Source organism: Empidonax traillii, unplaced genomic scaffold, assembly GCF_003031625.1.
Source record: "Empidonax traillii isolate 1590-97213 ecotype Southwest subspecies unplaced genomic scaffold, ASM303162v1 scaffold176:size2985712, whole genome shotgun sequence".
Taxonomy (NCBI): Eukaryota; Metazoa; Chordata; class Aves; order Passeriformes; family Tyrannidae; genus Empidonax; species Empidonax traillii.
In genome coordinates, this window is record NW_020955369.1 from 2,691,869 (window position 1) to 2,705,758 (window position 13,890).

The following is a 13,890-nucleotide window of genomic DNA, read 5'->3' on the forward strand; positions in this document are numbered from 1 at the left end:
GTAAAGATAAATATAATCAGAGAACTCTCTGAAAGGGAGTTATTGCTTGCTTTTGAACTTCACTGCTGCCGTTTTGGTTTGGCCAGTGCCTAGCGTGTCACACGCACATGTGCGTGCACAAACATGCACGCAGACACACGTGCACAAACACTTGCATGCACCTACAGACACGCACAGCCTGCACAGAGTTTCTGTGAAGCCGGGAGAGGAACATTCACCCAGGAGCCCAGTTCCCTTTTTTTTTTTTTTTTTTTTTTTTTTTTTTTTTTTTTTTTTTTTTTTTTTTTTTTTTTTTTTTTTTTTTGAGAGAGAGAGATCTGATTTGTTGTGGGAAGCTGTTGTGTCTGAACCTCGTCAGTTCACCGGGATGTAATTTTACTCCCCCGAGGTAAAAAGCCGTCAGTGGTAAAGTGTGATAAATTAGTTCACTCAAGTAGATGCGCGTGCGTGTGTGCGTGTGTATGTGTTTAATTCTGACCTTGCTGTGCATGTGTTTAGCTGCTCTCGGTGCCCGAGTCAAGCCCGGTGGAGGTTTAATCCTGTGCCCTTGTACACGTATACTTGATTAGTAGTTGTGGTTATCTCAGCAGAAGACATTCTGCCCTCCTCCTTGTATTGGTCGGGACCCAGGCATTGGGGAGTCAAGTCGAAGGAGAAAGAAAAGAGGTTTTGCATTAGTATTCTATGAAAGCCTTACTGTCTGCAGAACAAATTGATTGCTACAGTGTACCTGTGCTTGGCACCACTGCTGTGAAAGAAAGGTATGGTTGTAATCTGTTTTATTGTATTACATATTGTGACACTCCAGGAATGTTTAACATTCGGCTCTTCTATGGCACATGCTGGGAAGTCTTAAGTAAAGAAAAATATGTGAATGAAGGAAAAGTATGCGAGGCTGTCGTATCGGCAGCTTTGTTTACTACGGCGAACTGAGTAGCCCCTGCTAATGAGACAAATTTATGTGCCAATGGCAACGTAAGGAGATGATTAACTGAATTCTCTGTGTTATATTCAGTTACTCACTTCAGTGTCAGTAGTTACTACATACCTACACAGATAAAATTCTAATCAGTGTTTTAAGGGGGTTTTGGTTTAGCTTTTAGGAAGATGATAAATGTGAAATAGACTTGAACGTGGATGTGTGTGCCTCTTTAAATGAAAATGTGTTGGTTTTTCGTAGTTTTTAATCTGCTGCACTGGTCCTACATGGGGGGGAGGGAGGGGTATGTGAGGGGAGGTATGAAAACCTGCAAATCTTAGATGTGCTGCTGTGATAAACAGAACAAGAACAAAGCTGAGGAAAAGTCTTACAGGATTTGAGTTTTCACATCTCTCATACACACCACCCCCACCCGTCCTAGTAATGTGTAAATATGCACGGATCTTTTAATGAGAAACCTAGTGCTCTTCATTTTCTTAACCCAGATGCAGACTTGACATAGTTGATTCTCTGGTGTTATAGATGCTCAGCTGATGTCAGTTGTGTGTTTGATGGGAAGTATGAAGCACTCCATTAATAAAATTCAGACTGTTTCACAGAGAGCTGTGCTTAGTGCTTCATTCTTAGCATCACTGAAATTGTGGTGGTGATTATTTGGATGTTTGCTTGTGGTCACTGGGAAACATCTGAAGTATCTGCTCTTGTCATGCAGACATTCCTGACTAATTAAGTTTAGGACAGGTGGCAGACTCCTCCTGGGCATTTAAATCTGCGTGTAAACCTAATCTAATAACTTGATGAGAAAATGAAAATCCATCTTTCCTGGTGCGTTATCACCACGCACAAGCCACAGAGGTATTTGTGAAATCCTCTCTCTACTCTTTGTCCTGGCAGGTGACAAGTAAATGAGTTGCTTTAAGGAAATGAGGGACTTGGAAAACGCTGTATGCTGGGCAGCAGTCCTGCACTGTAATAGTTACTTCTGTCATGTGGCCCTGCTGATTTAAGATTAACACTTTATAGATGTGCAGTGTATTTACGTGAGTGTACCCCTGAGCTTACACTTTGCACCTTGCAAAGAGTGTGGATACAGCCTTATGCATGCAGGTCGTTGATCTTTGAGAGCATTTGACAGCTAAGAAAATTTTGAAGAACCCCAGTTAGGGAGGCTCTGTGATGTGACTATTTGGACTCAAATAGTGGCTACTTACTCTAATTGCAACTCATTAGTCAAAACTTATTTATTCAAAGCAAATATTTTGTGAGTGAGCTATTCTTCTCTCTGAATTACTTTAAAAAAAAAAAAAAAAACAAACCAAACCAAAACAAACACATGTTGTAATGATAAGTTGGTAAAAACAGATTTACGCAGCAGATCTCAATATCCAGGGACTTTACCATTTAACGAGGTTTTGGAAGTTAATTGCAGCAGTATTGCAGAAATGGTTAAATCTTATCTCAAATTCTGTATTGACTTTTTGTAGATTTTAACCAGTTAGTGGCAGGAAGTTGAGTTCTGAAGAAGGTGTTAGATAAATACGGGGCAATACTGCATTTCAATGCAATTAACTTTTGTTCATAAATAATTCAGCCTATGACTTTAAATAAATGATTAGAGGAAAAGAAAATTATTAATCCAAGTCCTTGAAAACATTTTATCAGTCAAGATTGTCATGACTACTTTGGGACTTCTTATAATTCCTCTGTTGGAAGAGCCAGTTCTGGGAGTTTGGGGGGGGGGGTGTTTGGTAGTTTTTGTTTTGTTTTGTTTTTTTTGTTGTTTTGTTGTGGGTTTGTTTTGTCAATTCTCAGTATATCGATAGAGATGTGAGGTAGACTCCAAGTCATAGTTAAAAGAGAACCGATGAGCTTGTGACTTTGATACCTTGATTTTCTTAGTGACGTGAAATATATCAGCTTGAATACCATAAGATTTTCCTGGTTTTCCTTCTCCCCCTGCAGTGGAAAATAAAAGGATATTTGCAGTTTGTTAAAACTTTTTACTGATGACTTTACTGAATGAGCGTGACTGATAACTTTAAAATCTTGATAAGATTTTTGGAATACAACTTGGCCTTGGGCAGACTGCTACATTGTGGGTGAGGTGGTGGAAAAGATCCCAAATGAGGAAAATAAAACACAACTCCCCAACCAAATAAATCAGATTTTAAAAATCATTCTTACTTACATTGGAGGCATGCAGTTGATTCCGGCATCGGTTAACTGTGTAACCACTCTTCCTCTGGAAGCACTTAATCAAGTTTTAAGTAAAAGTTGGTGCTTGAGTGTTATCATGAGTTTGGGCAGATTTAGGGGTGAATTCCAGATTAGGTCTATTTTTGAAAGGTAGCTGTGCCTTGTTTGAGATTGTGAAATGCTTGTTCCCCATCTTCACCCTCTTTCCCTCTGTTATCATGTTCTACCATAGTGAAGAAAAGAGGAAGTGGAGGTGTTGCATAACTTCTCTAAGTAAATAGATTTTCTGTGCAGATACTGAAGGCAGCCTTAACTCAAGCAGTGCTGTCGCTACCAGATTCCTGCTAATGCTAAAGGCAGCTGTGTAATTAATGGCCTTGTGTACTGAACTGAGACTGCTGGGAAACCTCTGGAGGGAATTATTTTGTCTATTGTGTTGGTTAACTTTCCCTGAAAATTAAGTGTGTTGGTGATACTCTGTTGGGGTGATGGGGGAGGATTTTGCAAGAACTGATGAAATAAGGTCTGGCATCATTTTCCTGACCACTGGACAAGCATCTGCACCAACAGAGCCAGACTGAATAGTTGAAATGGAGCTGTTAATAAAAACATGATCAGTCTTACTTGAAGAAGTGAGTGTGGTAAGATAAGAAAGTAGAAAACTGTTCTTAAAAATTTTTAGTGTGTTTTTAAGATGTTTTCATTGTAAAATCATATTGAGAATTAGGACCTGGTTTTGGTAGTAGCACAATTATACCTAGTGCAGTTGTGGTAAATGATCTAGAGTAGACAATGATTATTAATCTACTTTGTCTAATCCGTTCTCTTGAAGTCATTTGAAAAACCTTGTTAAAAGTTCCAAACACCTTTTTTTCTTTGTTTGAATCGTTATTTCTGCAACATCAACCATAGGTGGCACTGACTATCAGCAGTTAAAACATTTAGGATGTTTCCCCTCCTCCTAAACTTTACATGTTTTAAGCCAGTGGCAGCCACTTGATCTGTTTTCTTTCACTTTGGCAAAGAGTAGACATGGCAGGTATCTGCAAGTTCTACAAATTAATAAGTAAAGGAATTAAGTTCTTTAATTATTGATTTTGGTCCATTTGGAAACTTCCAGCTTCTGAAGTTAGAATTTGAGTTTGTACAAACTCATCAGGCTTTGTTTGAATGGGAAGCAAACTCCGTTCTGCAGCCTTAGTTCTAGCTGCTGGTGCAACTTGCAGAGGATGCTCAGTCAGGCTTGGTGTAATTCAGGATTCCAGAGCATGGGCACTACTGAGCAGTTCAGCACAGGAAAAAAAAAAATAAAAAAACCACATTTGTGAGGATTCACTTGCTGCTGCAGCATCAGTTTCCTTTCCTTCATTGCCCTGCTGCTTGCATGGACTGCTGCAGTTCTGTGTTTACGCTGGTGTAGCTCGGGATAAAAGCACACCCTGTTTTCTGGTCCATCCGAGCAGTGCAGTGCTGTGAAAGTACTGCAGCTGAACTAGACTGCTAAAAAGCAGGTTTTAACAGCTTTCTAAAGCAAGGAAATAAAAATGTACCTGTTTGGGAAGGAAGTGCTTAGATATGTGTATTTCACTATGAAAGACCCTTGCTTCAGGATAAGAAGGACTTTGTTTTTCTTGGTCAGGAAAGAGACTGAAAGTGGGCAGTGGATCAGAATTGCTGATGCTGTGCAGGAGTCTTTCCAGTTCCAATCAATTTAATAGTGCTTGCCCAGCTCAGTAGGGCTCCTTCAGCATGTTAGATCTCTGAGAAAGAGGGAAAGTTGGTGGAATTACGTTTTTGATCCTAATGCCATCATTCATGTGTTCAGTACTGACACAGTTGTTTTCTTGGAGAGAATGTGGGTTTTTTTCAGCACTTATAGTGGAAATCCTGTATTGCTGGTACTTGACTGACACACCTAAGGGTGATGGCAGTGCTAGTATTTTTTCTTATTTTGGAAGATAAAAGTGTTTATTGTAGTGTGCAATTCCTAGTCTTTTAGTAAGCACCACTGTTTCCTCAAATTTAAGGTACATAATTGTTGGGGTTTTTTCATCAGTGAGGGAAAATGAAATATCCAAAACAACTCAGAAACTGTAGAGAGAGTATCTTGTAAGTAAAGGGTCAGACTGAAATTTAGAAAAATCTCTCTTCATTTGCTATGGATATGGACTGCATGTGTCACTGGGCAAGTTGCTTAATCTATTCTTGTCCTCACTCTTCCTCTTGTGTAGAGTGGTTATATCCAAAGCACTGCTGTGACACATTCATTGATGTTTGTAAAATGTTCTGTTTTGTTCAAAGATGGAATCACTTTTTTTTCGTGCAATTTTAATAGTGCCCAGTAGCCTCCAGCGTGGTTTAGACCCACACACTGCATGTAATGAGAGGTCCTGGTGAACAGTGAAGGAATGTAATGACTATGATCAGCCTGTAAACAGCAGCAGCCATCTAACATCAGATATTTAGATGTCAGATTGAAACTGAAATGCCTCTTACTTGTCATTAGTTTGTGTGTGGATGGAGTTTGTTATGACCTCAGCTTGTGTATGAGCAATATGGAATTTAATTCTGTAGTTCATTCAAGGCCAAAATAGTTCATGATTTTTTTTTCCGGATTCTTGTGGTGGAGGGATAAGTCTGTGAAAGTCCTTTGTGCAGTTAGGATGTTGCCTATACTCTGCAGCTTGGTGGTGGAGTACATCAAAATTATTATTTTTATTAAGTTTTTAAATTATGGTTGTACCTTGCAACAAAGAAAAGCAGGATGCTTGGTCAACTTCAGACACTTTTTGCTTCTCAGCTTTTCTACCTGTGGCTATCATTTTACCAAAGAAAATAATTTCATGGAAGGGTAGTTCAGATGCATGTTTTGTGTAATTTGCAAGTGTGGATGCTTGCACATAGTTACAGCTGACAGAGTACAGTCAATGGAGGAAGAAGTGTCTTATCAACAGTTCCCTTCCCCAAAGAGCATTTCTTCTGTTCTCCGAGATTTATGAGGTTATGATATCAAAGGTTTTTGTAGCATTCAGCTGGTAATGATGGGGAGTGCAAACCCATTTGAAATTAAAAATGCCTGTATGAGCTTTAACTATACAAAAATCAGGCTCATAGTGAAATTTGCCAATGGAATGAACAGAGATGTTGAACAGGAGAGGTTTTAGTGGTAGTACTTGGAGTGGCAAAGATTGTGCTTACATATCCCTCTCAAATAGTCTGAGTTTTTTGGATGTGCATTAGAAAAACTGTCATAAATACTATTACCTTTTTCGTGATTGATACCTCTGTGTAATACAGATTGTGTGTTCTCTTGGAAAAGCATTTGCTTTAAAGTAAGGTAGCTATAGTGGAGTAGAAGAATTTGTGGAAAACTCGAGAAAGGTGTTTTCAGAAATACATTATGTTCAGATGTACTAGCGAAAAGGAGCCTGATGTTCCTCCATGTTCTTAGTAATTCATGTCTTACCAAGCAGCTGACAAAAATAAGTTTCATTCAGTGAACACTTTGTTTCTTGTATGTAGAAGTGAATTAACAGAATGGTTTGGTCTATTAATTTACATTTTGGAATCTTATCCACCCAGCCCCCTATACAAGTGGAGCTTTTGGTCTGAGTGGTGATGGATAGGCAGTAACTTAATGTTTTTCTCTTTCCCTCCCACCTGTTTTTCAACTACAGATTATAGAGTGAAGGTGTTTTAAATCTTCCAGTCCTTCCTCTTGTTCCATTAGTCAAAATCACAGTAAAAATAATGTAAACCCCTGAAGATTTTTCCATTGTAACAGTGTTCGTTGAAGTTCAGTGGAAATGCTTTCTACAACGGTGAAATACAGCTGATGGTTTTTAGGAACCATGCTACCTAGAATTTCACCTCTGACTTTATATTTTAATGAAGCAAGTTGCTTATACCCGTTTACCGTGTGCAGTATCCCGCATCATCGTGTTTCTGCTCTTCTTTTTCTTACTCTTCAGAACTTGAAGCTGGTGAGGCAGTGTCCCAGACAGCTTGAATAGCCTTACTTGTCTTCACCTGCCATTGATGCTTTTCTTCCTCCTTATACCCACTTTTACCCTGCAACCCTTCCTTTCTCCTTTGTTATCTCTGCATCTCGTCTGAGTTCGTAAGCGCTTTGGGGTTGTAGTCTGAATTTATGGGATTATAAAATGTTTTACAATAGTGATTATGCCAAATGTCAGACATGGACTTGCTCTCATAAACCTGACAGCAGATAAAGAAGGCGAGTGGACTTTGCATCCCAGTAGGTTATTCTTGGTAAGCCAAACTGTTCACCTTCACAAGTGCTACAGGCAAGCTCTGGTTTGTGATCTAGTAGAGAGATACCAAAGGGATTTTGAAAGCAGGGGTTAAGTTTTATTTGCAATAAAACAGAATTTAGAGGTGGACCCAATAAATCAAACCTCTCTGATTTGAGGAGGAGAAATTATGTTCAAGGAAGTGGAGAACTTGCAGAATTAAGTCTGCTGTTTGGACCTGGAAGGTTATTTCATTAAGGCACCTGAGACACAGGAAGCTTCTTTTGTTTCGTTAAAGGAGCTCTGAGTTTATGTTTAACCAGTCCCTGGGACAGGTGCTCTCTCAGCCTTCACCTTCCTCCTCGAAAGTTTCCTTATTTGTGTCTTCTTTGGCACCATTTGCTGTCATGATTAAAAATAAATAACTATGGTCACTCTGGAAAAAAAGTTTTCCTAGGAGCAGTATTTCCTTACCTTCTCTGGTCTTTCTTGCATCTGTGCCCTCTGAAGTGAAAACAGATTGCATCAGGGTGGGGATATTGTCATTGTGTCAGCCAGGGAAGCGAAGAGCTTTCACTAGATTTTTGAAAGCAGCAGCTCAAGAGAAAGGGAGCCCTTTGATACTATGTTTTAGCCTTTCTGCATTATAGTTTAGGCCTGTTGTGCCCTTTTCTTCATATATCATTAATCTTTGTCTTCTGTTGATCTTCTAGTGTGTATCACTCTTCCCTTCCCTTCCAATCATACGTAGTAAAAGAAAGGAATCAGGTGAAAACTGTATTACTACAGCAGCATGTACTTTTGTATTTCAAAACCAATAGGGGCATTTTTTTTTTCTTTTGTAAGAGAAAAGGAAAACACACTTATTCTGGAGGCCAGTGTTGCTCCAGGGCTTCATTTAATTGCTGTCCAGCTGAACTTGTCAGCATCTCGGAGGTGCAGATGTATTTATTTTAAACTTCATGTAGACTGTGATGAGGGAAAGGGAAGAAACAAGTCTGTGAGGAAAGGCAAGTAACATACATCATTTGTGTTTTGGCTTGTGGTCTTGCAGGAGGTATTTTAGTGGATTTGGATTAATTTTTGCTCTGGTAATTTAGTGTTGGAGGAGAGGAAGAAATAGCCCCCAGAGTGTAGATGATCTTCGCCTGGGGAGCAGTGCAGAAGCATAATGGAATTTCCTGTGTGAGAGGTGCCTGAGTATTACAGCAAGAATGTGTGTTTGTGGAAATAAAAGGGTAAGGAAGAAGACACAATAAGTGGTTAGGTAATGTGAGTAGAAATAAAAGTTATTAATGTCTGTAGAACTCGGATGAGAAATTTTAATCTAGAACAAGAGAAAAACAATTGAAAAGTTGAAGTAAAGGGTTGTATGGTCAGTGTCTGGGGTATAAAGATTACAATAACAGCTGTGTTTTGTGTAGTGTGGAACAGTCACTGGATGTCATTAATGTTACACAAGTGTGGGTTGTAGAAATAGGGAGTTGAATGAGAGTAATAAGGATAATTGCAGGAGAAGATGAGTAAGATTTTAGAAAAGCAGAATGCAGTGTCAAGGGTGTGTAGCATGTTGTTGGTTTGGTTTTGGTTGGTTGGGCTTTGCCTTTTTTTTTTTTTTTTTTTTTGTCGTGGTGGGTAAATGGATAGCTTGTGTGGTAGAATAAAGATGATCTCCTGATTATCTTTTTAATTTTTATCTTACCCTGAGCTTTTTTTTTTGATGAAGTGGATAGTATTAACCGGGCAAGGAGACCTATCCCCTCTGTCCTGGCACGTTACCCTTACCAGCTTGCTCCTCTCCCTTTCACTTGTCGCGGTCTGATATTGTCACAAACCAGCCACAAGTAAAAACAACTTCAGGGGAAACTAATTAAGTCTGTTGATACCTTGTTAAGAAGTAAGACTGACTCTCTCTCATGAGCTGATTGTGAATTACAAAAATTACTTGCCTGTTACAGCAGAAATAACTGTTTTCCACCGTAAGTTTCTGCATCCTGATTGTGATGTATTTATTTTTGGCAGGGAGGAGTGAAAAGCAGATTCACAAAGATCCATCATTGACACTTGAAAGGTATGAGTTTCTGCCCTGCACTTGTGAAGTTTATTAACCTGTTTTTTTTTTTTTTTTCTCACCCTGGGCATGGAGTGGTAACTTTGTCTCATTCACAGTAGCTTTGGTCCTTATCCCTGGTAAGAGTTCCGAGTCAGACAGTGGTTTATTTCACATTACTGTGTAGTCTTGATCTCTTTCTCTTGAATTTGTTAGCTAGGGTGCCAACAATCTGCTAAATTTCCTGGGAAGCTGAAGACATGATCACCTGCCCTCCAGAACGTCTGTATACTTTCAGAGCATCGAGTCTCTTTGAGAAGAATAGGTTGTGGGGTCTTTTGTAGGCTTTTTTTCCCTCTGGTCTTCCTTTGTTACCCTCTTCAGCTTGTATCTCCCTTTCCAGTTTGATTTGCATCAGCATTTATTTGGTATTTGTGAATTGTCTTGTGGTCCTGTAGGATCCTGCAGGTACACGAGCTACTTCGGAATGAAATCACATTAATGGTGCATTCAGTGGCGTTCTTTTGGTATTGCTCACTGATGAAACTTAGCAACAGAATTTGAGCAGAACCATTCTTCTTTAGCTTTATGACAAGATTCTTATAAAGGCAGAAAAATAGAAGAAACAAGAAAAAAATTACAGTTTCGTAAGAATGGAGGCAGTCAATGAAATTTACCTTCAGGTCGTTGACAAGGCCTTACTAGATATTGATTCAGAAAACGCTGGAGTTACTTATTGATGGTGTATTGAGCTGGGAAATTACTCTTCCAGTTACATCAAGGAAAGATGGCTTTATATAACACAAAGGACATGGGTTATGACCTGTCAGCCACGCCCAGATCTCTACCATGGCAGATTAAGCTGGAAATAATACCTAGCCTGATCAGCTAAATTGATAGAGTTGTGGTTATGGATAATAACTATCAGATAATGATGTTATCCTACGTGATACATGGTTTAAGTTACTTTGGTGCAGTTTCACTTTATTTGCTAGATTTTTGACTTTCAGGTCTTTTGTTGTCTGTCAGTTTCTCCCACTACCTCCATACTCTATCAGTAGACATTAAGTGTATAGATTAAAACTTTATTCACAACCTTTGAGATATTTGTGTGTTCCCCACACCCTCAAAGCTGAGACAAGATTTGCAGAGGGAAATTCACCACCTACCTCCCCCTGCCTTTCATTGGTACCACTGGGCCATTTTATTAGACAATGAGTCAATATCAGACTTGCAACCTGTGGGAAACCAAATCACCTGCCATGGTTACTGTGTGTTGATCAACTTGAGGGATGGGAATTATGGAATAACTGATCATGCATGTCCTGGAAATCCTTTGCTGAGTCCTGAATAATAGAAGAATATTGAAATTTTGAATATGAACTAGTTTGATTTTAGTAGTCGTGATGCTTAAACTGGTGATGTATTACTGGTTTTTAGTATGGTAGATCTCCATATATTCCATGTCAAAGTCTGCAACTTTAATATATGTTATATCATTCAGATGCCTCTCTCATGCACAGATATGCATATGTGTGTAATCTTACCATTAATTTGCTGTCCTATTAAAATCCATAGATCTACTTCTGTAATGAAAAATAAATAAGTAAAAAGAAAATACAAAGTTCAAGGACTTAAAACTGCACTGTTCATAAATATGATGTTTTAAACTTTTTAGAAAGTTAATTTTGTATTTCACACGTAAATATAACTTTAGACAATATTTTTTCCGTTATAATAAATAAGTAACACTGTACCTTTACAGAATTGGGCATTGACAGCCACTCAGTTCTTCAAGATAATCCTCTGTTTTGGGCTGCTTGGCTACTGAACTGACCAGAAGTACTCTCTTCTTTGTCCTAGCTGTCATATTAATTTTTGTTGCTATATTGGCTTGTCATTCATTGCAGTTTGTCGTTACCCCCTTTTAAAAGACAGCACACTTGAAATGCTTCACCTTTTGTTGCCATGTGGAAAGATGCCTGTTAGAGCTCTCCAAAGAGGAGTGGATTAGAATTGGGTTTCAGATGTTTTCTACATGGTGTCACAGTAAGAAAAAGACCAAACCCACCACTGGCTGCTGTTAGTAACCTGCCACAACCCTGATGCTTGAAAAGGTGGAGATTTGATCTCATTCAAAAAATTCAGAACTAGGATAAACTTCTTGCCTTCTGCAGGTTAAGAGTGCTAAGAATGTGAGCTTGTATTTAACAGGCAGAAAAACACCAAAAACCACAACTGCTGGTGACTGGTTTTATTGAAGGTTTGATTACAAAGGTTAAAGAAAGATTTATTTATTAGTTTATTTATTTTTTCCTCCCTAGTGTAAACTTTAGAGGAGATCTGAGATGATACTGAATGAACGGTTATTACACTGTGATATTGCTAAACACTGTAACATAGATAAATTAAAGACTTTTTCCACACATTCAAGTTTTTGTGCATTAGTGAACCTAAATAAGCTATAAGACTCCAATCATGCTTTCTTTAAAGTGTTGAGTAGTTGTACTGCTAGTCAGCATTTCCTAGAATGTGTTTGGTTGTGATGTCTTATACACATTTTCCAGTGTGTTTGGTTTTCAGAGTAAGTTGCTGATATGTTTTTGAATGCTGAATGAACCTCTGTTTTTTTGCAATCATTGCCCAATTTATTTTATTTTTCTTTCTTAACACTTCAATGCAGTGAGAAGGTTTACCAGCCTTTCACAAAGGAAGGATAGAAATTCCCCTCGGAAATAAAATGAACCAACATTCCCTTTTCTTCCATTCTGCTGAAAGGGTTTAGAAAAGGAGGGACTAAGGAAGAGCAGAATTGTATTGCCCTGAGGTCTACAACTTAACTCAATTTGATCTTAAACCAGTGACTGTTTTAAGATCTGATGAATCACTATCAGAGTTAAAAGCACCTATACTATTGTGCTGAGAAGCTCAAGTCTCAGGCTTCAGGAGTGATTTGTATCTGGCCCTAGTAGCTCAGGCAATACTATAGCTTAAAAGGGTGACAGTCTAATTCTTGTGAAGGATGTTTTCAAAAAGGAATCAGCTTTTTAAAACTTTACTGTTTTTTTTTTGTCTTTTTCATTTGAGGCCTTTTCACTAGTAGCTGAGCCAGTCCAATCACACAGGTAGAGTGCTGCATATGTAATACCTATACAAAAATTAAATGGAGAAAAATCAGTAAAGAAATGTTGAATAATAGCTGCAACAAGATTCAGGAAGGTGTGTGATGGCATGAAGGTTTTACTGGCACTGTCCAAGATGCCCACGTACAAGTGAGTTATACAGGTCACCCCAAATGGGTTCCAATAAAAGCTTTAATACCAACACAAACAGTCCTATTTATAGACATATCTCTCTGTCTAAATATAAACTGCTCCCAGTCATGTCTAGACTAACATCAGAGCAGTGCTGGTATTGAAAGTGAAGGTTCAGAATTAAGAGCACGAGCCAGACTATCCTTTAAATGACTACTTAGTACAATGAGCACCTTAACTTTGTGGAAGCAGTGCACCCTTGAATGTCATACGATGTTGTGACACCCAAGACACCCCTTCTTCCTCTTGTTTAAGCATCAAAAGGCTATGTCTGGCAGATGTGACCTGTGAGCTGAATATTCTTCTGCATATGTTTAAAGCTTTAAGAACGTATCAGTGGGTGGATGGATGGATAGATCAGTAAATGACTTTCATTGCTAACTATTTTCAGCAGCTGTGTTTTAATGAGTCTTTCAACTGTTGCTACTGTGTTTAATCTGCTCACTTTCTCAGTGTTCAGAATTAAAGAAGCTTTCTAAGAGGTAAATGTTGTCCTGATTACAGAAGAGGTTAGTTTGATTGTGTTCTGAACAGACCTTGTGCTGCGGTTTTGTTTTGTTTGTTTTTTTTTTTTATTGAGAAATATGTGCAGTGCACACAGATAATCAGGATAAATAAACAAGTGTTGTACTTGGAAGTGCACATCCAAATATACAACTGCTATATTAAGAGAAGTATCTTGGACTGCAAGAAGTTAAAAACTGAGGTCCTGACTCTCTAGCAGTGATCTTGCTGTCACGTCCTGTATTTGTCAGTGATTTTCCTTTTAGATTTGTCATCTAATATATATCAGCACATGGCTGAATAGAGTGAAAAGGATGCCAAATAGTCTCCCACTTGCTTTGCATTTAACTTGAGTTCTTCCTTAGTTTACTTACTATACTGCCTAACATTTCTTGTTGAAATAAATGAGGGCAGAGCAGCTGCTGTTAAAGGTAGGGAATACTTAAAACATGTAATGTTCCAATGTGAAGAAAATGTAGTGTAGTGGTATTTCTGGTAAGTGTACTAAAAAAAATACATCCAGGAGCTTTGATCAAATGCCAGCTCTTACATCAGTCCTCTTTGTAATCTTTCTTGCTGATCTGTGACCTTGACCTTGTGTTTGTGTTTGTATGTCAAATCTATTTTAGGGAT

The 13,890-nt window shown here is 38.5% G+C and overlaps 1 protein-coding gene across 3 annotated transcripts in view; it reads left to right on the forward strand.

The window, feature by feature from the left end:
• NRIP1 (nuclear receptor interacting protein 1) overlaps positions 1-13,890 on the forward strand; it is a 75,173-nt gene that overhangs the window by 41,703 nt on the left and 19,580 nt on the right. For 2 of the 3 annotated variants that reach the window (XM_027886012.1, XM_027886014.1), the window contains exon 3: positions 9,412-9,460. The exons of the other annotated variant lie outside the window; for it this stretch is intronic. The gene's annotated coding sequence lies outside the window, so the exon portion shown is untranslated. The remainder of the gene's footprint in view (positions 1-9,411; positions 9,461-13,890) is intronic. 3 annotated transcript variants of the gene reach the window in all.